We start from the raw sequence: 21,668 nt of genomic DNA on the forward strand, positions 1-21,668 counted from the left end.
CAACTTCTTCTGACAAATGACGGGTGGGACTTGCACCACCTCCTGGGCATGTGGGGAGACCCTTCTGCCAGGTCCTGAGAGCCACGTCCAAGATGTCAGAGGCTGGTGGGACTTGAGAAAGGAGAAGGAAAGAAGAGCTTTGAAGGAAAGGTGGCAGGGAAAGAGAAAGGAAACCAGAGGTTCAGCACCTCTACGAACCAAGCCTTGCTGGAGCTTCTGAGCCCAGCTTAGCATCCAGGGACACCAAATGCAAACCAACTGCTCAGTTTTTCACATGCTCTGGGTTCTCTTTGTATATCCAAAGCAATATAATGGACAAGGGAGAACTGCAATTGTAATCAACACTTACAGCGAGTATTTAACACAGGAAATTAACTAAAAAGATATGCCACACCAGTGCTTCCTATCAACACCTTCTGCTGGCCCCATGGTTTGGCAACAAGCAAGGAAGCGGCAGTCCCCATGCCATGCTCTTGTACCACTCTGCATCCAGCAAACCCCCCAAACTCCTGCCTTCCTCAACATTTCTTACCCTTGAGCACCATTAGAGAGAGCAATTCTTAGAAGTCCAGCAGCTTGATTAAATTTTTGCTTTATCTTGCTTTTGGACATGAGGTGATAACCTGGGTTGTACCCTGCCTCTGCCTTGGTGCTCCCTGCGTGGGGAAGCCAACGGTGCTGGTACCCTGCCAAGGATGCATTTTACAGGCGTGTGCACGGCTCAGCTGGCAAGAGGATGCTAACAGCCCGAAAGATCACCAACCGCAGGCACGGCTCTTTGGAAACATTTTCACAACTAACTGGCTTAGCCAGTGAGGTAAAACATGCATTTTCCAAAAGAGGGCATCTCATTTTCTGTTCGATGGATGGGCTCAGGTCTTGAGTCAGAGTAAAAAGATAAAATTTGTGAAAAGCCCAAGTACTTCAGAAGAACTTAAAACTTATTTTTCCTTTAGTTTCTTTGTAGCATTTTTATGAAAAAGTTAATTCAAATTTTAAGAACTGTGTTGGGATGAAGTAGCAAAACATTTGGTTCTAAAAATGTCAATATTACATATTTGGACATTTTCTGTGTTTGTTTTTTTTTTAAACAAACAAAACAAAACACTGAAATTTATACTGGCTTTGCCAAAAATGTCAGTTCCATCAAAACGACATTTTGCAATGAGAAACTGGTTTATGCTTCCCACTCCCCCCCACCCCGCTCCCTCCTTTTGCTGACTGCTTGCATTGAACGCTTCGGCAAAAGTGGTCACCCAGGTTATACTGGGAAAAAACACTTTGTGTGCAGGGGCATTTGCACATGCAAAACCACCTTTGGCTGGTGATGCCTGCATGGGAACTGGCATGTCAGGAAAACGCAGCCCCTGCTCGGGGAGCCTTCGTCTGCAACTTGCTTGAGTGGAGTGAGGGAGCTTGCAGCAGGGTCAGGAAATAAATTCAAGCATCCTTTGCCTCGGCTATGTGGACCAGCCTTCCCGGGAGGGAGACGCAGCCCTTTCCAGCCCTGGTGCCAGCCGAGCCCTGCTGCTGCCCTGCGATAAAGCTACCCGGCAGGTGGACCCTCGGGCTCACCCCAGATGCTCCAGCAGAAGGCTGTGAGAAAGGACAGCTCGGGGGCAATCATTAACACAGGCTGCACTGCAAACACCAGTCTTCAGACCATTTCAGTCAGTGAAGCGTACTTCCCATGGGAACTCTTGGTTCTGGCTAACTTGAGGCAAGACCAATTAGAGCAGGCAGTAAATACACTTAGCATGCTCAGGGAAATACATCTAAAGCTGTTTATACACATTCCTTTGGACCAGTCAGCAACAAAAATGTCCTTACAGCTGTTCCCGCCTTCCCTTCTTCCCTCTCTGTGCCACTTCAAAAATAACACTCACCGGCCTCACCTAACCCTTGCTGGGTTTACTCCTATTCACTGCCAAGTCCATCGGCTCTTGTGTTCCACCAGCCCCATGACTGGTGAGCTTCCTGCAGGCTTCCAACCGTTGCATTTCTTCTGGCTCCCCCCAAAGTTTTTGTAACGTGATAGGAGCCAAGAGGAAAAAGGGTTGCAGGTTTCCTTGTCATTGAGGAGCTGATACCTGGTACCAAGCCACCTTCGTCACCTCTGGCCACCTTCGTCATCAGGTTGGGGCTTTGCGTACATAGCGCAGTTAATTAGTGCTAATGGCAGGTTGACAGCCATTGCCAGGGCAGTAACAGCTGTGGGGGACTGCTATCTAGCGAGGATGATCTCAGGTGGTGGGGCCATGGCTACAGGGACAGTCTGCAGGGAACAGAGAGCCCGGATCTCATGTCCCAGACCACTGCCCTGCCCACAGGGTTGTTCCTCACTGATACCACGCTTGGTTGGGTCTCATGTCGCGTAGTCGGTCACGTTAGCTGTGTGGCACTTTGCCTGGTCTCCAGGTGGGGACTGAGCCCGTTGTCAGAGGGCCCCCACTGAACCACACGGTTATGCAGCATTAATAGGGTTTGATCCTAAAGCAAGATCTTCCCACTAAGCTCCATGGAGGACCAAGACTTTCATCAAAAAAGCGAGGCTCTGTAATGTCTGTAATTTGGACTCGCTCAAGATCAGAAAAATTTTCTCTTCAAAGCCAGGATCAAACCTGAATATGACCAAGTTCTTGGGGTGGGGGGTGTGTGTGTGTGTGCCAGGAATAAATAATCTTTCTTTTCAAATCTGGTCGAGACTGGCTGAACTTATTTACTTTATATTTTATATTACCTAATGCACCACATTTTAAAAAGTTATTTCAGGATTAAAAAATAGCACTTTTCATCCTAAAAATGTTTCAAGACATATGGAGTTTTGACAGAACTGCGTTCTCCAAAGGAAAACCCGCTCTTCCCGCATTTCCCCTACCAGCTTTTTGGTGATTTCATGCACAGCATGACAGAGGTGTTGGAGTGAAGCCCCAGCCGCCCCAAGGTGCACGAACCAAAACCAACTCCCACATTCCCTTCCCAGTGCCGGTCACAGGGACACAGACACATGGGACTGGAAAAGGATGTAGGAAACTGGAGCCATGCTGTTCACCTCTACCGCTGGCTTCTTCGGTTGTCGTTATCTGGTTTACGGCCCCGTGGCTCTCTCCCCGTTGGTGCAGTGTGATGGTTGGGGGGTCTGCGACATCACACCCGCCCCAGCACGTCAGTCTGCAGCTCGCCCACTGTCTCCCTCGATCTGTGCTGCCATGTGGTGAATCCTGAAGTTACCAGCTGACAAAGAGAGAAGAGGGTGGTCAGGCACAAAGAGCTGTGGTGAGAGATGCCATCTTCTGGCACTCTGCATCCCCCTGCTTCCCCTCACAGGAGCAGCTTGTATGGGGCTGGGGCAAAGCAAGCATGGGGCACGAGAGGCACCCGTCCCTCACTGGCTTTGCAATGATCAGTCTCTGGGAGTCAAGCTATTTCAGAGGTACAGGGGGCCAGAAGGCAGACAGTGGACATGCCCTCTAGGGACAACAGATTCCTGTGTCCAACACACAGCACGTACAGCCAGGGAGCAGCATGCAAGAGGTGCTTTGTTCCCAGAGGCTTGTACCTCCAGAGCTGGGCAGGCAAGAGGGAGAGATGCATCTCCCACAGCTGACAGGTACAGGCAAGGCTCTTGGGCTTCCAATGCTTTTTCCTACCAGTGCAGCTGCTCCCAGAGCTGCCATGTGGTTAAACGACTGGCTGATATCTTCTAACCAAGCTGGAGACCAGCTCAGAAGAAGCCACTAGGTGCTGAAGCCACAGGTCCAAGTTTCAGAAGAGAGCCCTCTGCCAAGCTCAAGGAGGCTGAGCCAGAGCATCATACACACACACACACACACAAGCAATCCTCAGAACTGGGCTAGGACAATATTTGCTCAAAATATTTTAAAGCTTAATTCCAGTGACCACAGTGGCTTTGTGAGCACATCTCACTAATGGAGCAGTTCCAGACTTTATCTAATCAACCCTCTCCACCTCCCCTCACGCTTGCACAGCAGAGCTGAGCCTAATGAGCTGGCTGTGATGCAATGCCTCTCTTTCTAGTCCATAAAGTATGAAGCCCATGGTCTGGATAAAAACAAAGACATGCTCCTGTGTGTGCGTTCAGGACTGGAAGGTTAGCAGTGGGCAAAAATTTAGTGGGAGGGGAAAGCAGGACCAGGTGTGCTTGGGTGAGCAAGAAAGGATGATGCAAGACTAGACACCCGTGTTAACTGTTTGGCTTTGTCACAGGTTTCTGCACATCTCAAGGGCAAGTGAAGCGAAAACCCCTGTCTTGGGTCCGAAGTGGCTACGAGGGCTCCCTCTCACTTCAGATACCATCTCTCCAACACAAAGGAGTGAAAACTCCAGTTATAGCACACATGACCGCAGCTAGTCTACAACGGGAGAAGGAAATGGTAACTAGATCAAGGTTTTTGCTAAGAATTTAAGGCACACAATTCCACCTGTCTTCCAAATGAATAACACCCCTTCTCAGACAATGCTTGAAGGCCATCGAGATGATCAGACAGCCAGGAGAGTCCATCAAGAAAACAGACCATTTTCGTATATGTCAAGTCACCAGCAAGGCTGGACAATGATGTGTCCTAAAGGGGTGGCAAGAGGTAACCAACACCGCCCAGAAAAGCCGATGGCAACATATGTCACAGCAAGCCTTAGAGCCACCCTGCAGGAGCACCTCTGTGAGAAGGAACCCATTCAGTCATTAGTGACCATAGGCAAAGAGCAGTCTTGCTGGAAAGTTAGGCATTTAGTCAAGTCCATGTGTTCAGAGTGATTAGTGACTTTCCTTGAAAATTCTCGATTACTTTTCCTTTATTAGAAATCTGAAAAGCCTAATTAAAGTGAAAGATCTTCAACAGCTGAAGATGTATCTTTTATTTTCCAAAGGAACCTGTAAATTTCCATGGAATAAGTCAACAAAAACAAACATTTGTCACTCACATCAACATTTTCCAGGGAGGAGGGACAGGAGAAGGGGAAACATTACTTTTTACAAGGTCTACTGATTGGCAGAGCTCTTTAATAAATAGATCAGACCAGAATGCAGGACTCCAGTCCACATGGAAGAACTGTGGGTCCTTGAAAGGCTGATAGATACCTTGTTGGCTGAGTTCCCCCTGTGGTTGACAGAGCATTAGCTAAAGACAGGATACAGGCAACCAGTCCTGCTGGGAATGACTGGATGCCAAACCGATGGCTGGCAAGATCTCTAAAGGCTTAATGACAGAACGCAAATGCTCGCACAGAGACCTGACCAGCAGAGAATTTGCTAGCTAGGGAACTGCAGGCTAGCCACATACCGTAACACTAGTTTGCTCTCAAGAAGTGAGAAAAAAATTAAATAATTTTTTAAAAAAGAGAGAGAGAGAGAGAAATTCTGCTCTGCAAACATTTCCAAGGTGGCTATAACCTTCCTCCAAAGAGGCAAATCCAACATTAAACATCAGGAGAATAAATCAGCTGCAGGGACTGGCAAAAGGCTGAGAATCTAAACTACAGCAAGGTCAAGAGGAAGCAGGGGGCTGCTCAGAGGGAGCCAGAGTGAGAAATTCAGCACATCTGGTAGGTACAAAGCAATGCCCTTCGGGCAAACTGAGCCCCCAGCCCACCCCTGCACGGTGCCTAGAGCTCAGCAGAGGGAACAACACCAGCACAGATGGGCGCGGGGATGTCCTGTCCGAGGGCAACCCATCTGCCAGAGGGTGGAGGGGGAAAAAAAAAAAAAAAAAGGCAGGTGAATAAATGAGAAGCAGCAGCATTAAGACGGTGCAGCTCGTGCGGCCGCCTGAGTGGCAGGGAGCTGCTGGCTCCGCTGGCTCCAGGGATGCTCTCCCGCTCTGGAGGCAGAGCCAGCTGTGGCACAGTTCCTTGGTGTGGCTGCGTGTCCCCTGGCATGGTCAGCTCTGCCACAGACCTCACGTGAGAGCTCCAGGGTGGTCAGGTGTATCCCTGGGACCTAAAAAACAATGCAGGGAATCCTTAAAGCTCCCCTAAATGGGGAGTAAGCAGACCTGAGCATTGGCCTGGGGGAGGAGGGAGTCCAAGCAGATCCCTGGAGAAGAAAATAAAAGAGTAGCATGCAGTTGGTTTTCCTGTTGATTTGGAGAGATGTGCCAATCAAGCATCCCTTTGGATGTGTAATGAGTGGGTTGCAGCCAAGAAACACATTTACAAGAAAACGTCCATGGAAAAGTATAGGCCCTGAATGTACATGCAGAAGCATGGCATGGAAAGCAAGAAGAAAACCAGGGCAAGGAGCAGGAAAAACAAGAATAGAAAAGGTTTTGTGGGAGACAAAAGTAGGTCAGGGACTGATGGTGTTTTGGGGGGTGTACAGAGACACAATTAGCTGGCATTGTAACGCTGAGCCTACCCGGGCTGCGGGGCCAGCAGAAGTTAGGTGGTTGGGCTCCCCTGGAAGCATCGCTGTCTGCGTGCTGTGGGGTAAACCCTGCTGTGCTGGGGTCCAGGCAGGCACCCTCACGGGAAGGCTCAGCACCGCAGCGCCTTGACTTGCTTTTGCGTTTGCACAGTCCCAGACCAATTCTCAGACCTCTGCCTGGATTTAGACTTCAGTTTGTTGTGATACAGAAAAAGATAAATTCAAACGTTGATCCCAAACACCCCAGAGATTAGGGAAATGTTATCGACACAAGTATTCCATTAACATTTGAATATTTTACAGTACAAGCTCCTTTTAACCATGCATTCATTTCTTGCTTGCATTATTTTTTGCTATATCTAGAGATTGCCCTTTGAAATTTAATGCAAAAGAACACATGAAGGGAAATACACTTTGAGGGGCACATGGATGGGACAGAAAAAAAAAGTGCAATAATATATATTCAAGCTGGATCAAATCTGGAGTTCTGCTTAATTCAGGAGGTTGTACCTGACAGTGGCAAGGAAGGTGCAGGAAAACTTGCAGATAGCAGCCTCTGTGTGACCTACACGAGAAAGTTCTTTCCCAGGTGCCAAGGGAGCAAACAGTGATGTTTTGTGTCCCTCCCATTGCTCCCAAATGCAGGTGTGGGGACAAGTGACCAGCTGCTGTCACCCACGGGGGTGTAACCCAGCACAGACCGACACCGAGAATGGTTCCTTTCTCTCCGGTTCTTCAGCCCAGTTTTGAACCAGTTCAAGGTATAGGAACACCAGGATGAGAACACTATGTAGACTTAAATACATAGAAACATATAGGGATAGGTATGTATTCTGTAAATATGAATATACATATACCAAATGCACATGTACTGGTGGAAGTGCTCACTGAGGCACTGTCAATCATTCCTTAGCAGCCCTGGCTAACCAGGGAGGTCCCCACTGACGGGGGCTAGCCAACGTGACACCTACCTACAGGAAGGGCAGGAAGGAGGATCTGGGGTACTACAGGCTGTCAGCCTGACCTCAGTGCCTGGGCAGGCGTTATGGAGCGGATCATCCTGACCACCACCACGTGGCATGTGCAGGACAGCTGGGGGGTCAGGCCCAGCCAGTGTGGGTTTATGAAAGGCAGGTCCTGCTTGATGAACCTGATCTCCTATGACAAGACAACCTCTCTAGTGGACGATGGAAAGGCTGTGGATGTTGTCTACCTGGACTTTAGTAAAGTCTTTGACAGCATCTCCCACAGCATTCCGCTAGAGAAACTGGCTGCTTATGGCTTGGGTGGCTGTACTGATCAAAAAGCTGCCTGGATGGCCAAGCCCAAAGCGTGGTGGTGAACGGGGTTACATCCTGCTGGTGCTGGGCACACGGGGTGTTCCCAAGGGCTCAGTATCGGGGCCAGTCCTGTTTGATATCTTTGTTGATTAACTGGATGAGGGGATGTAGTGCACCCTCAGTACATCTGCAAACAACACCAAGTTGGGTGGGAGTGTTGATCTGCTGGAGGGCAAGAGGCTCTGCAAGAGGGGTCTGGGCAGGCTGAGCCAATGGGCTGAGGCCAACTGTATGAGGTTCAACCACGTGGGCCACAGCAGCCCCACACAGGGCTACAGGCCTGGGGAAGAGCGTCTGGGAAGCTGCCTGGTGGGAAAGGGCCTGGGGGTGCTGGCTGACAGCCGGCTGAACGTGAGCCAGAGTGTGCTCAGGTGGCCAACAGCATCCTGGCTTGTACCTGAAACAATGTGACCAGCAGAGCCAGGGCAGTCATCGTCCCCCTGTACTGGGCACTGGTGAGGCTGCACCTCAAATCCTGTGCTCAGGTTTGGGCTCCTCACCTCAGAGGGATGCAGAGGTGCTGGAGTATGTCCAGAGATGGGCAGCGGAGCTGGGGAAGGGGCTGGAGCACAAATCCTATGAGGAGCAGCTGAGGGAACTGGGGGTGTTCAGCCTGGAGAAAAGGAGGTTCAGGGGGGACCTTATTGCTCTCTACAGCTACTGGAAATGAGGGTGTGGCGAGTTGTCACTGTCTTCTCCCAAGTAATAAGCCACAGAACAAGAGGAAAGGGTCTCAAGTCGTGCCAGGGGAGGTTTAGATTGGGTATTGGGGAAAAAATCTTCACCAAAAGGGTTGTCAAGCACTGGAACAGGCTGCCAGGGAAATGGTTCATGTATTTTAAATACCCTGGGAGTATTTAAAAAGACATGTAGATGCGCAATTAGGGACACGGTTTAGTGATGGGCTTGGCAGTGCTGGGTTAATGGTTGGACTTGATCTTACAGGTCTTTTCCAACCTAAACGATTCTGTGATTCTATATATTTACATTACCTTTTTGTTCAGCTGTAGCTCATGCCGTGAACCTCTGCTTAAGCCATCCCACAGTGACCTACTGAAAGAGCAGCTCAGGTGATCACTTTGCTCAAGAGTTTGGAGGAAGAGGGGAGCTGCTGGTGGCCCCCCCAGAGCCCTCCACATGGGGAAAGTGGAGCAAGGAGGGAGGTTAAGGCACTCAGTGCTGCCAGGATGAAGCCAGTCGGGATCAGAGTCCAGCTCAAAAAGCTTATAAAGAAGCATTTATAAGTTCTCCAGAGTGGATTTAAAGCTGGCTGTGGATGTAGTGACTAAGGCTGCGATCCTCAAAGGTATTTAGGCATTTGATTCCCTAGTCAAGCCAAACCTTTGAGGATCTGGGCTCCAGCACAAGGGCTTTCTACCTAGACAAGCATGAATAATAGTTTGGGCAAAAGCGCCAGCCACGTGGCCCTCAGGCTGATGCGCGCCCCCCCCCCCCCCCCCATCACCCCCTCCCCCCCCCAAATGTGTTCCTAATTAATGGCTTAGATGCTCCAGGCAGGTGGGTCCTAATTCCCCAAAGCCTCTCTGAACTGCCTGGGTTTCCCACACATCCCAACGTTTGCTCATCTCTGCCCTCGCCGGCCTGGCCACCCCTCCGACCTCCTGCTCCTGTGGCAAGGCTGAGGCTTTGCAGCACCACAAAAGGCAGGGAGCCTTTCTGGGAAGATGGGAAGATACAGGGAAATGTGGAGACTAAGACCAGCTCATTTAAGGGCCTTGACCAAATTGCTGCTTTAAGGCAGGATGGTAGATGCATCTTGGGGATGGGAAGAGTCACTAAGTACATGGGCAATGGAAATATTTCAATTAGAGGTCGCTATCACCTCATATAGTCAAATATACTGTTTGGCTAAAGTTGACGCATCCCTGTGGAACGTTTTGGCTTCAACCAGTTTTATCAGGAAGCTTTTTGTGGAGAAAAGGAGAGAGAGAGACTGAGTGATGCTGTTTAGCTGGTGTTTAGGACATTGGCCATGCTTCAAATCCCTGTTCTGCCTGATTCGGAATGATCTCAAAAACCTCTGTGAGCAGAAAAAAATGAGCCTGGGAGGTGATGGTTTAAAAATGCTGCACTGGAATGTTTAAAATATGTCAAAACCTTTTTTTCTTTCTCTTTTTCTTTTTTTTTTGCTTTTTTCTTTTTTCTGTTAAATGGGAAATTCATCAAACCTGACACTTCCCATGAAGAGTTCTGGCTCCAACAAATCAGTATGTTTGGACACCCCCTGAGTCCGTGTGTCGTCCCCCCCCCATCATTTCAGCCAAATATTCTTGGCTGGTTCTAATTATACAGCCATATATTTTTATACACACATACGCCCAGCGCGTCCACGTGAAGGCTCAGTAATCATGGATCAGACGGGGAAGAAAGTGTGGAGCAGCTAAGGTCTTATCAACAACATCAAAAAAATGTTTGAGAGCCCTTCCCCCTCGCCCTGCTCTCTTCACCGCACCCTCCCAGGAAAAGCCGAGCACCAGGAGCTGGGGGCTCTGCAGATGGCAGCCACATGCACTGCCTGGCCAAGCCCCTGTCTCAACATCTCTGCACTTCTCTAGTGCCCTCCTCAGGTCTTGCAGAAGTTCACCTTCCTCTAGACAAGGCCACATCTCGCCCTGCTGTCCCACTGCCAGGCACCCCGCACCCTTGGAAGGTGAGAACTGGTCCTTCCCACACCCAGCGGGAGGCCAGGGAACCCCAGAAGCCCAGGGAAGGTGATGTCCTCAACAACAAAACTCATCACCCAGAGCTTCAGGCCTTCGGGATGTGCACACAAGCCTGGCAAAGGGTCCCTGTCTTGAGTCCCGCGATCACCGGTGAGTTGAGGGCACGCAGCACCCAGCAGGATACACCCAGCATCTCTCAGCACCCACCCACAGTCCAGGGCTGCCTGACGAGGAGGCATTACTCCTTGTCATGCCCAAAGCTGCTGATAAGGTTTCAGTGGGGCTTCCTACACCACGTGCACCAGGACTGACCCTCTTAAGGAAGGGGAGTAGGGGAAAGGGTTTTCTCTACAAATGATGAAATGGTTAAAGGGAGAGCAAACAGGCCACCCAGCTCTCCCTTAACCCTCCTGCATCAGAAGAGACCCGAGGGCCAGCCAAATCTATCAGTTCTAGGAAATTATTTTTAAAAAAACAGACATACACACATTGGCAGGGGGGGTGGGAAGACCAATCTATTTTCACAAGAATCTGTCCTTGATTAGAGCAGAAACATGGCAGTGGGGAAAGAACCGATTATTCAGCAGCGAGTTCAGAAGAACAAATAAAAAAGAAAAAAAAAAAAAAAGAAGGCATATTTGTTCAGGGTGTGATAGAGAGACTTCCAAAGCGCATGGAGACAATTGGAAATTACGTCTATTGAAGTGGAGGCATTTGCTGCTCAGGGTGAGGAATCAAAGGGCAAGTCCCAGGGAGGCAGGAGGGTGGGCTGGCCACCCCCGGGTGGCCAGTGACAGGCAGGCTCAAGCGTGTGACCTCTCATAAAATCCTTCCAGGGGGCTTTCACATATTGTGTGGAGCATAAGCTGATTTCCACACAAGGAGGCTCCTAATGAAGACGTCCTTCAGGAGGTGAGGGGAGGAGACGGGGTAATGAAACCAGCCTGTTTGCCAAGCCGACGCCTCCCCCCACCGAAGGTGGCATGGATAACGGGAGATGCAAAGGGATGGGGGAAAAAAAACACTGTTGACTGCAATGCCATATAAGAATAACAAAAAAAGAAGGACTCCATATGTATTAAATCCAAACTACACAAGCACCAGAGGTTTGAGGGGAGGTCAAAGGGTCCACACACCCCCGGTTTCTTATTGCAGCCCAGACCTGGGCAGCATCCCCCAGCTAGTTTGCAGAGTGCCTCTGGTTAAGAAGCAGTTATCATCTGCCTCAGATTGACCTGGCCAGAGTTTGAACCAGTCTAAACAGAGATTTATTAACCCCCACAGTCAGAGATCAATAAATAGCTTCCTCTCAAGTGGGCAAACTGCCTGGAATACAAAAACATGAAATGAGCCCACCACCAATGTGCTCTCCCCCCGTCCAATAAAAGGATGCTCTAATTCCCCAACAGCCAGCAATTTCTACTTTCTATAGCGTTTCGAAGCCAACTGTAATATTCGCATCTAATTACAGGGCCCTGGATCACTGCCATGTAGAATACGGTTGTTAACAACATGATTTCTACACTTCTCTGGGGTCATTTGGAAACTATCTGTACTTACACCCTCCCCATCTCCTCTGCTGAGTGTATGCTGGTCACTCAGTCCTACCACGTTGTAAAGGGCAAGGTACACCAGTGAGATTTATGAGTGGAAGAAGAAAGAACAGATGATGTTCTTCAGGGACAAAGCCACACTGTGTTTCATCTCTCCAGTTATCTACTCTGCTACAGAGAGGGTACAGATACAGTTAAAAGTGGGGTGGAATAAATTTTTTAAATCTGCAGTTTGAGATTATTTTTTTTAAGTTGAAACTTCAGTGGAAGAAAGGGTGAAGGTTTACTCAAAACTCCCCATTTTTCAGACAAAAGTCAAAACCACAGGGCTGGGTGCTTGGTCTAGAAGGCAAACTGTGGACAACTGGAAGGTGGGGAAAAGAACGATGCTCTTATAAACAAGGTGCCACAAGATCTTTTCCATTAGCCCCCATAGCAGTTCCACTTGACTCTGAAGAAATCACAATTACTGAATTTTTTACCTGTATTCACACTGCATTTTGAGATTTCCTAGCCATGCCTTTAGACAAAAAATTGAAGCTCATGGCTCAAGAAGTCCTGGAGCTGCAGACCTCTAGAGGCTGGACTCTCATGCTGCCCCATGCATTTGCTGTTGGTCACGGGCAATTGCTTGGTGTGGATCTTCACGTGGAGTCATCCCTAACTTCTTATTTCCCAATTCGTTCCTACATGTCATTATTCTTCTACATTGACTCCCGCCTCACATAATTCTGTTTACAAATCCTCCTGGCTGACTCAAAGCTCCTTAACACATCTCCCTCTCCAAAATATGATATACTCTATTTTGGAGAATTTTAAGAGCTTGCACAGGTGGAACCCGTCAGGAATAGCTCCCTGTTATTCACTCGTCGGAGGCTACGCACGGGTGTGACAATGTAAGAAAACCCTCCCTGGTAAATCAGATCACAGCTTTTGACAGTCAGTGTTTTAAGACATATTCAAGCCATAGCTAGAGCTTGGCAGGGAAGGCTTTCCCTTTCTCATAAAAGTTTTTGAAATTTCAGTTGGTGTTCCTCTCTACATCAGAAAGAAAACTGGAAGGAAATCTCAAAACTGTTCACAGACCAGCAGGCAAAACCCAAAAACAAGACAAAGCAAAACAAAAATCAGTACAGATAAAAATAATTTTCAAGTATTTGATTTGGACCTTTTCCTCTTTGTTTAATCTCTTTTCTCCACAAAAATTAAGTTAAATTAAATAATGAAATGTTATGTCAATGTAAAAAAAAAAACCCCAAATATCTAATCATGTAAAAAGACAAAAAAAAAAAAAAAAAAAAAAAAAAGAGAGAAAAGAAAATGGGTTTAGAAGACTTGCAACCTTTTCGTAAGCTGGAAAATCTGTTAAAACCATCCCATTTCCCACAAACAATTTCAGTTATATATATTGGTCTTTTGTGGCAGAAAAAAACCCATGTAAAATAAATTTTCCAACCAGCTCTAGCAATGACTTCATGGTTTTGTAACACTTTTCAAGGTGAGAGAGATGCACCAAAATAAACTTCTGGCCTTGCCCAGCCACTGCAACCAATTGGGTCTGAGGGTGTCGGTGACTCCAAAGAAAACGGTGGGCCCAATAGTGTCGATGGCGGTGAGAGAGGGTCTGAACTAAACCTGAGCAAAAATGCTTGAGCCAGCAAGGGAGGTTTACCCAGTCTTCCCCGGAGCCCTTGGTCCTGCTGCAGAACATGCCCGTCAGCAAGGGGATGCGGCTCAGAGCCAAGAGTGGCCAGTGGACCTTGAGCAAGCATCCTATCAGCAGGGGCTCGGAGGACCGCAGGGGAGCCAGGGGACGTGGTACTTGCCCTGAAGCTAGCTGTGGTGTGCTCTTCCAGTGGATAAATAATGCTGCTTTCTAGCAATTTCCACCAGCTTTCCAGTGTTTTTTTCATCCATGTTCAGTTCTCAACAGGACATCTGACACTTCGTAAATTCTAAAAATTGATCCGTTCAGGGCATAAGGGTTGAGGAAAAGAAAATGGTCAGCAGATAGCATGCAAGCCAGCTGCAGTGTTGATGTAAGGGGGAGGTTGCCAAATAGCTGCTGAGGGATGGGACAGTGGTGTGGCAGTCATTTTTCCTCCATCAGAGCTGGCAATCGGACACAGAACATATCCAGACTTGCACTTGAGGGCTTCCAGGATTCATTGGGCTTGACATCTTCTGCCAGAAATAGAGGGAGACATTCTGGAAACCACATTCCTGTCAAAAGGCCATTGCTGTCCCACCTCGGCTCTGCTGCGTGCCTCTCCTTTCCTCTGCCCTCTCCTCTGCCAGAAACCTATACCCACCTCCTGCCCATTTCTGAGGAGGAATCCGCATGCCTTCTCAACCACAAGCAAAAGCAGCTGGGGTCAAAGCAACAATGAGCGGAAGAAATTTTGACGCCTATTTCACACAGAAGATTAGGTTTTGTGATTGTAGCAGCTCCTCTGGCCATTAAAAGTAATCAGGATTTCAGGGTCTGACACATTTCATTTGCACAACTCTTACTTGCACTATGTGCACAACTCTTACTTGCACTATGGGGACCAGTAGCCCTCTGACAAACACACAACACACACCTAGGAAAGACCTTTGGGTGGGTGACAGAGAGCTCAGCCAGTTGCCAACCCACTGGAGGCAGGACTGCGTGGAAGAGAAAGTGTTTAAGAGACATTTGGCAAAAGTTTTTTGCAAAACTAGGTTTCCCGGGGTCATTTTGCGTGTTGCCTACTCAGTGGAGACCACAATGAAAAACAGGAAAGCTCCCAAACCTCATAAGAACGTAGAGGCCATATTACATAAGACCAAATGTCCAAGCAGTGCTGTATTTTGGGTCTGACAGTAGCAGGTGTGTAGGGAAGAATGAAATGAACAGGGCATGGACAGATATTTGATCTTCTAGGAAACAGCAGCGCAGAGACCAAGCAGAAACGGGTGTTTGTGTCCCATAGAGATATCAGGACACATTAGGGAATCTCCTCCTAGCCTAAAAACAACAACAAAAAAACCCAACAAAAAGCAAAACAAACAAAAAAGTCACCCAGGGAAACATGCCCAATGGCAGTGAAGAAAATGTTATCAATGACATGGAGCCTGGCTCCAGCTAACCATGGGGCGAGATGTTTCACCCAGCCTGTGCCTCAGTTCCCACCATGAGACAGAGATGTTGCATCATCACGGGATGGAGACAATAAAACCATGCCATGCCTGAAAAGTCCTGAGGTGCGCAGGATGAGGACCAGATGGGACAAGTCTGGATCTGTAGGGTGCCTGGGTGTCCCCTCTCAGTCACTTTCCCTTTTCAGCAGCTGGATTTTAGTCCTGGTGACGTGGAAGCATTGCAAAGACATTGTTCGTCACACAAATAACTCACAATTACCATCCATTGTACGTTATTTCCTCTCCCTTACTCACTATTTCTTCTTTCTAAGAAAGATAAAAAAAGCTGCCCTCATCCAGGCCAGAGAAGGACGCAAGGCTTTCAGCATCCAGTCAAAACGAGTGAATCATTTCGCACTCAAGTCGTTATTAAGCTGGGGCTGAAACCCATCTGGAGGAATGATTTGACTGAATGTTGCACGGTGGCTAAATTTAGAAGTTCCTCAAAGCACCTGAGCACATAAAGGGAAAAGACATCTAATAAATGGTCCCCCATAAACATTTCGCCCAGCTGTAATATCAAACGTGATTAGGCAGCACAAGGCCCAGCTCATTGCTCAGCAGGTAACAAGAGCCAGGTGTGCTGCAGGTGGGAAAAAGAGGATTTTTCACCCTCCCAGCCCTGACTCAATAAAACCAGGGAACAGGGCTTGTACTAGCATCTTACACTGAAGCATCTTATACTCAAACATAATACCCAAGGCATACGGAGTGAGTGCCAGACTCTGCCCAAATGGCTCACAAGCTGAATGAGTAAGAAAGGCAAAGGGAGCAGCGCTGCCAAGTTAGGAGCTGCGGCACACGCAGGGGTTCAGTGCTTTCAGCAAAGTCCAAGGGAGATCAGGGAGTCCCACACCACCACGATGGTAGCAATGGCCACAAGTGCCCTGCCAGCAGCCTGGTCCCCTGCAACCATCTGCTGAGAACATCTCTGCAGGTGCTTCTGGGGCTACGGACCCCTGCTAGCCCTTCCTCTCCATGGGAAAGCACAACTAAATAGATACATCGATTTGCTCTTGGCGGGGGAAGTTGAGCTGTAAACTCTTTGCTGATAGATTGAGAAGGATCATAAGGCCTGAAGAACCAGACTGTTCTCTATACTACGACCAGTTTGCATCACTGCTAGACCCTTTTCCCCCAAAGTAAAAGGGGCACTAGATTAAATTCGGCCAGGTATCAGAGGAATCTCAGCTCTGCTATAGATAAAACCAAGCATCACTTTCTGGTTTTAGGTGGACTATTCTAAGTACTCCTAAAAACCAGCATACCTCAGCATCCCAAAATGCATCCTGTCTGCTGAGCATGCCAAGGTTAGCAAGAGAACTTTGTGGTGACTGTGCAGGGGAGGACCGGAGCCAAGACCCCCTGAAAACAACCAGACAATAGTTTCTCTTGTCTGAAGCTGCTGCACTCAAGGGCTGAACTTGTGCCTTTGTTGAAGATGCTGTGGGCAATCTCGGGGTATCTGGCTCAATAGAGATGAATTAAAAGAGGTCTGAAGGTTGGTATAGATAAGATCAGACAGGCTAGTGAGGTCTTCCTGGCTTTAAAGCCTATGAACTTACAGGAAGAAGATATGAAGAAACTTATGAGAACACACTGCTGCCTGTTCCATCTCCCTTGATAGGACATGCTCAGATAAAGACACTACTGGATGCTTTCATGTGCCTTGTTTCTTCAATTTTCCCTGAGATTCAGTCTGTATGAGCCTATATAGCAGCAATTCTGGAAGGCGGCAGATTTAAGGTTATTTTGACAGCATAGCACGAACTTTTATATTTCCTACTTTTTAGAAGTTTATATTTGCATTAATTTTTTCATATCCTACTGAGAATTAATCCTCTCTGCATTCTGGAACAACACGAGACACCATTAGGCAATGTTAACTTTGTGCTGAAGTTTTTGGCGTAGGATGCTGTATGCTCTAATCTATTTGCAAATCAAAAGCCAATGCTTTGCACACTTCAGTGAAAAGCCAGAGGCAGCCTGCCCCACTAGAAAGGTCACCAGATTAGGGCTCAAGGGAACTCTTCGAAGTTTTGCCACTGATTTACTGCTCAATCTTGGCCAAGTCATCTCTTTTCTTTGTGCCTCTAGTTTTCCTCCCATTCTTTGTGTTTTCTATTCAGGCTGCAAGTTCTTTAGGGTAGGAGCAGCCCTCTCATTACGTGCTGGTCCTGTGCCTCGTACAGCAGCCCCCCCCCCCCACCGCTCCAGCTGCAGTATGCCTACTAGATGCTACTGCAACACAAAGAATTCAGAGTTCACCCCCAGGATCTTCAGCCCCTCTCACTTGCTTCCTTAGCATAAAGCTTCTCAGGAGAGGTACCAGCCCGCACTGAGTAAGTTCCCAGTTAAAGGGTTAAAATAACCAACTCCATTAGATAAAGAGGAGAAAGGCACAGGAGGAACTCAGATCGTATGGCAAACTAGGTACTAGTTAATCAATAGTACGCAAAGGTGAAGGCCATATGGAGGAGCCAGGAATCATTGCACAAGTTAAGCAAAGTTTATCAAGCCCGATAAAGCAAAGCGTTGACTATTTTCTGTGAAAAGTTCCACCTTTCCTCTAACCTAGCTCCGGAACAGTGACTACGTACACCGATCTTCTCTGTCACTGACTCACGCGCTAAGGGGTTCAGTGGAAGTTTTGAGACCAACCCATGGACAATACCTCTTTATTGCCCTGAAAGTTCATATACTACATGTTACGTATAATTCTCCTATTCACTGGACTCTCGATCCAAACTCTTCTGGTAAAAGGGCTTGTGGGCAGTTTACTTTCTGTCCAATGACTTCATTGCAAAGGATTTTTCTTCTCTGTTGAGCTTGCCATGTGCAAGCTTTCCTTCCTCTTGTTTCCCTCCTCTTGTTTCCCAGTTTCTGGAAATAATTTGTGGTTTGGAAATGGAAATGCCCTTGTAGGCTTCAAAGAGCTTAAAGCTTGCCATACCAGATCAGTTCATTGGATCCATTTAATCTGCTCTCCTCTTTCCGGCCATGACAAATACCTGGTACTCCAGAAGACAACACAACTTCATAGTGACAACAGGACAGTTCAGCTTTAGACAGAGTCCCTTCTCTAAATGGGTGAGGAGCTGCTAAAGCATCCTTCCCACCTCCACCCTGAACTGCCCCATATTTTCTGGGAGAGTTCCTCAAGGAATCAACTAAAGGGCAGAGACCCCCCACAAGGATATAGAAACTTGAGGGGGACAAAGTACATCAACACATATCAAAAGAGGGCTTCCCAAAACATAGCACAACAAACATAGCTCAACCCCTTCCAGGACTGGCTTGGCTCGCTTCCCTTGTTCAAAGAATTTGGCAGGCAAATCTTTATTGTAAGAGACAGAACAGAAGCTGGAGGGGAGGTACTGAAATCTGGGGATAATTCACAAAATCCTGGCCTGTGGTGTAGAGGAAGCTAGTGTTATGTCTCTATCGTTTGTACTGCTTTTGTTATTGCTGCTAGATTTAAACATACAAGCAACCTATCGATGATCACATCTCATTTTCAACTATCGTCTTTCCTGGCTGCTTTTAAATTAATGGGAAGCAGGTATAAGCTAGGACAGACACTTCTTGGCTTGCTTATCCACGTCAAGGTGGTCTCGTGCTTCACAGATATCCTACATACTGCAGCAGGATTATTTTTTCAAAAAAGTACAATTCAGTATTACACAGATACCAGATTTGGCCTCTTAAAAGTCTTCCATTTTACCCAAAGAGCACCAGCATCCTTCTCCAGGCCTGGTGACTCCATACGCTCATGCTTTGTCTTTTCCCATGGCCAACAAGTGGTAGCAAAGCCACGTAGCTGGACTTTGCTCTCCATCTCTGAAGACTTGGCAGGGAACCACCAAGCAGACCACCTGCATTCACCTCAGTATGAGCCGAGCTTGCATTCATGCCTGCAACGGGGGCACGTAAGCAAGGGCACCACTCTTGGGATGAGGGAAACTTCAACCAGAGGACATCTGCCAGAGGAAATGGTGGCATGTGTGGTGTTACATTGCCACCTTGTGGAGAGCTCCCACTGGAGATGAATGAAGGAAGATGGCTGACTAATGAGTCGCGGGCAATCGCGTGCCACCAGAACATCTCCCAGTTGTTGCATGGCCATGGCTGGCCGAGCATTTGTGTCCTTGCTGTGATTGAATGGGCCACTACACATGGCTGTTATTTCTCCTCCGAGTAGTGAAGTACGGGAGCCCCATGCAAGGCCTGGAGGTCCTACACATGGGCAACACCAACCCATTGCTTCACTGTCTGGGTTTGCAGACTTGATACTGCGGTTTTGTATAGACGCAGTCAATATGAATCAAGAGCCTGGTCCTAGGTCAGCCTTCAGGGACGAAGTCTGTGTTATCAGAGTTGCCACTAGCTCTTGCACTGCTGCTATCCACAAAAGAAGAGTACAGCTAAGCTCTGTGTGTCCAGGCCTCCACAAGCTCAAGAAGAGAATGAAGGAAAATGTATTTCCTTTCGTTAAGTCCAGAAGAAGCCTCTGGTGGCAATGCTTTTTGTATTACTGGTGTCCCCAGAGAGGTTCAAATATACAAATGCACAACACACTCCTCCCGTTTGTGTGATGGAGTACTGCGTTGACAGACTGGAAGAGAATTACTGACAAGTGCTACCATGTGGACTCTTAGAGTGATGCCATGTATTGATTTCCGTCTGGTGATGATGTGCACTTTTGCGATTGCATTGACACTATTCTCTCTCTTCAGAATCTGCTAACTGAGTTTTTGGAGCGAAAAGTATTAGCATTGTTTATTATTTATTCAGTACTAGAGGAAGTCTATGACTTTATGGGCCTTTACAATTACAAAAAGAAAGGGCAAAAAGGAGAAATCACAGGTCCCTGCTCCAGGGCCCTTAGCAAGAGAAATTAAACATGACAGAGGCAAGGCAGGCAAACCCCAAGAAGATGGGTTCCAAAAGCAACATCATATGAAAAATCTAACACACCGATAACTCCTTATTGCCTGTGCACCACATTGGAGAGCAGCAGTGGCTCTGGAGAAGGTAAAATAAACCCAGCACTGAGTAGAAGGGGCAAGCTGTCCTCCCAGGTTGTCCACTACCAACCCATCCTCCCTGAATATCTGGAAGTAAGTTAGCCAATCCCTTGGATTTAGGGAACGTGGCAGATCACACAAGTGTCTGAAGTGTGGGGTGAAGTTTTCAAGACCTTGAGAAAGGAACAGTCTTTGATTTCAAGGAAATCTGATACCCCCTCAAAGAAGGGGTCACATTCTTTGAAATGCAAGATACAGACAACTACGGAGATGCTGGCCAACAACAACAGGACATGAATGCCAACATCTCCTGATGGGAATAAAGGCAGTAAATTTGAGCTCCAGAGGTTTGTGATGGGACTTCTGCTGAGCTCCAGTTGCCAGCAAATTCAGCATCTCCTAGAAACAGACCTACAGAGACATGAAATTGGTCTGGTACTCAGGAGAAGCACAGACTGTCACCTTTCTTTGGACAAAGATCTATCTTGATAAAAGCAATGGCACTAGCAAAGTACATTTGTTTTCCTCCAAGGCATACAATTTGGTATCTCACGAGACCTTAGCTAAGACACAAATACTTTGCACTGTGTGGAAACAGTAAGGCATCTATTAGACTTACCAACATGCGTTTCAATGACAACTTTCAACACATAGTTTTAATGGGGAGGCATTGTAATAAATGGGACCATTATTAGCAAGATGCTTTAGAAAACTGGTTGCTAATCCAATGAGGTTTAGCATTTTCAGCAATAATCTGTGATAGTGGGATTTGCAGATGGTGTATAAATTACTGAGACAGTAAAGAGGAAAGAGAAGAGGCTGGCTGGATTGGGGAGGGGTGTACAAGAGCTACCTGCTTAAATTATCACAATTCAATATGTGAATTTTATTAGAGTCAAGTGAAACATATCACACCTGGCAATAAAGGCTGAGATTCAACCCCACCCCCATCTCCTGCCCCTAATAAAGGCATCTCAACTAAGAGCCTAGTTGGCCCAGGCTGCTTCTGCTGTCAATGAAGAAAAGATGGCACCTCCGGGGGGAACAATCTGGCTGAATTTTGAAGAGCTGAAGCCAAGGCCCTGCCTTCAGGGTGAAAACCTCTGTCTTGCAAAGCTGTGCATAAAGAACATCAAGATCAACCTCCTCAGTGTGAGATTTCAGCGCAGCGTTTGATGACTAATACGATACTCACGTGTATAAAGAAGGGAATATCAGGTAGAAACAGGGAAGTAGTTTTGTCCCTGGGTTGGTCACTATTAAAATCATTAGAATAGTATCTTCAGTCTTGGCATCCCCAATTCGGGAAGGATACAGGTGTCTCAGAGTTCAAACTAAAGCCACAAAAAATGATCTTGCAAGAGAAAACAAGTCTTGCAACGAGGCAAGCATAAGCCTTTAACCTACGGCAATCAGTCAAAATGTGACTTGATATTTTTGTATGTAGGTACTTTCACATGGAAAAGATGCCTTACAGACCTTTAAAGTCCTTCAGCCAGAGACATAAAAAGATTCAG

General features: G+C 47.4%; 1 long non-coding RNA gene across 1 annotated transcript in view; it reads right to left on the bottom strand.

Annotated features, from left to right (window-relative positions):
• The window catches only part of LOC119154263, a 119,875-nt gene that overhangs the window by 57,733 nt on the left and 40,474 nt on the right, over window positions 1-21,668 (bottom strand). Inside the window, exon 2 of the long non-coding RNA XR_005106414.1 lies at window positions 3,053-3,234. This is a non-coding gene — a long non-coding RNA (uncharacterized LOC119154263). The remainder of the gene's footprint in view (window positions 1-3,052; window positions 3,235-21,668) is intronic.

This window comes from Falco rusticolus, chromosome 10, assembly GCF_015220075.1.
Source record: "Falco rusticolus isolate bFalRus1 chromosome 10, bFalRus1.pri, whole genome shotgun sequence".
Lineage (NCBI taxonomy): Eukaryota > Metazoa > Chordata > Aves > Falconiformes > Falconidae > Falco > Falco rusticolus.